Source organism: Pseudophryne corroboree, chromosome 4, assembly GCF_028390025.1.
Source record: "Pseudophryne corroboree isolate aPseCor3 chromosome 4, aPseCor3.hap2, whole genome shotgun sequence".
In the NCBI taxonomy this organism is placed as follows: Eukaryota; Metazoa; Chordata; class Amphibia; order Anura; family Myobatrachidae; genus Pseudophryne; species Pseudophryne corroboree.
The window spans coordinates 621,855,793-621,858,348 of record NC_086447.1 but is presented as its reverse complement, the minus strand read 5'-3'; the positions used below and the strand labels follow the sequence as shown (position 1 = coordinate 621,858,348).

Here is a 2,556-nt window from a genome sequence, read left to right as displayed (position 1 = left end):
GGAGCCAGCGGTGCAGGAGGCACGGCTTCAGGAAGGATTTCACTGTGACATCAGTGTGGAGGTGGTCCCGAGAGCAGAAGACAAATGCGGCAGCCGAGGGAACCCCGGTGACACGGCAACTGATGAGAAGGAAACCCCGGTTGCCATGGAGATGGAGGAAAAGCCGGGGTCCGTGGACGAAGGTGAGCCAGTGGCGATGCAGAGGCAGCAGGAAGACCAAGAAGCGGTGGCCAGAGCGGTAAACTCTGAGAGCATGGAGACAGAAAAGACCCGTGCGGGGATCCCGACTGAAAGGAAGGTGACGTCAGCTGGAGTCCCGGTCAGCGGGGAAATCTGCAAAGCGGCTGGAAACAGCAGGCAGGAAATGAGTGTCCCTGGCGGTGGAGGAGTGAAGGAGGCAAGGGGGGCTCCAGAAATTTGTTTGGTTGGAGGGGGCCCACTTGGGCTTTTCAGGGGGGAGGGGGACCAAGGCGGTAATAAAGGAAATACAGGTAAAAATGATAAAACAAATAAAGAAGGAGGGAATATGGAGAAGCCTGCTATGGTGCAAGGAAAGCCGAGACTGGATAAAAGCTCACTGTCGAAACAGGAGATGGAGGTAATGAACACTGTTTATGGAGAACTGCAAGTGCCAGAGAGGATGCGGGCGGCAGCAAAATTGATAAGTACAGAAACATTAAAACATAAAGATAAAAGTAAAAATGTCGTGCCTGTTATAAAATGTATGCAAATGAAGTCTGCATTTGTCCCTCTTCCAACCCCTGCCCCTGTGTTTGTCCCTGTCCCTGTTGCAGGTAAAGGTGGCACATCTAAGGACGGTGACATATCTTATGCAAAGGTACTGAGTGAACCAGTGACAGTAGGACAAAGTGATGATGCTTGGGGAGATGGAGGGGAGGCGGGAGGCTTTGGAAGGAGAAAAATAATCCATTTTAAATGGAATGGGAAAGGGGAAACTCCATCTAAGGTAGATTTTTTGAGGGAATTCTTTGCCCTAGGGTTCTCGGCCAGACAATTGTACTCCTGCATCCACCCTGTGAACTCGAAAGAGTTTGACATGGCCTTTATGGCAAACAGGGTGATGCAGGAGTGCTTCTTGAAATTAACCAACCTAGAGGAAGGTGGTTATTTCAATCAATTTTCCTTTTTCATGAGGGGGAGGATTGAAAGCATTAAGACGTTCTGTGATCAAGCTACACTGCGAAACGTACGTCATCTTCCCATGCGATCACGTGGTGCGCACACGTGATCGCACCAACCGGAACTCCAGGACAGTTACCCGGGCAACGGCGTTTAGCCGCTGAGAGCCGGGAGGCACACAGCTACCACACGCTGTGGAGCAGCGGACACTGCCAGCGTTAGGAAATAGCTGACCTTCACCTCAAACCTTACCTACTGAAGCCAGCATACGAACCCGGCTTCACTACACCTCCAGGATCCTGTCACCATCAGGAGCTATCAAACGGCAGTTCTCCACAGGCAGCCCCTTGGGATTGGTATCGTATTAATACACAAACCATACTTTATAATTTCCCAATTTTTTCTCAGCATACTCACTACAGCCCAAATAGGCTACCAACTTGCCTCAAAATATTTATATGCTGCCTATATGTGTATGTGCATTATACAATGTTCTATATGTCTATCATTGATAGCCTAAGTTTTATAGCTATCTGACTATCATAGTGCATACACATTTTCCGACTGCTCCAAAAGGTGCTGGACTTATATGGTATTAAATAAGGTATTAGGAGCAAACTATTATATTCCTAAATACGGCAGATTATTGCACAAGGAATCCCAAAGAGGTTCACTAGCTGCACACTTGCAGCAAATTGTTACTCAATTATTTCTGTGTGCATTACTCTCTGCTGTGGTGGCGTGTGTGGTATACATTATTAGAGGCCACATATACTGTATATTGCATACAGCAACAGGTTTGCTATAATTGTTGCCTGATTATATATCATCATCATATCCCGGATATGCAAGTGGACGCCCCTGCATAGAATTTTTTTGCATATGCTAACTGTCCTTAATGTAATTTTGTTTAAATGCACAGTAGACGCCCCTGTGTATAATTATTGCATTGTGACTAATATTGCTACGAATCCATTTTCATGGGCATAAGATAAATTCAGATACTGAACACACGACTGATTCAGTTCACCTCTGATATACAACTCTGGCGATACGGGTATTGGGATTGACTGAACGGGCAGATTAAGAAATTGCGGACATACCCCGCTGGAGATGCCCGATCTCGTCTGATCTTGGAAGCCAAGCAGTGGAGGGCCAGGTCAGTACTCGGATGGGAGACCACCCTGGAACACCCTGGTACTGCAAAATATTCTTCTGCCCGATCTAGAGTGATCCCTAATAATACCAATTGGCATTCGGTTCTGTATGACCTATGATTTAATTCTCTACGACTAATTAATCCTGAATAGGACTGCTGTAGAATAAATGATGGTCATATACTATACAAAGGTGTTACTGTTATCTCAGTAAAACCAATAGCCCAAATATTTGATTTCCGGTTTCCATTGTGGTATT

At 46.2% G+C, this 2,556-nt stretch overlaps 1 pseudogene; it reads left to right on the top strand.

The window, feature by feature from the left end:
- Positions 1–2,229: 2,229 nt before the first annotated feature.
- LOC134912345 (5S ribosomal RNA) lies at positions 2,230–2,349 on the top strand (annotated as a pseudogene).
- Positions 2,350–2,556: the final 207 nt, after the last annotated feature.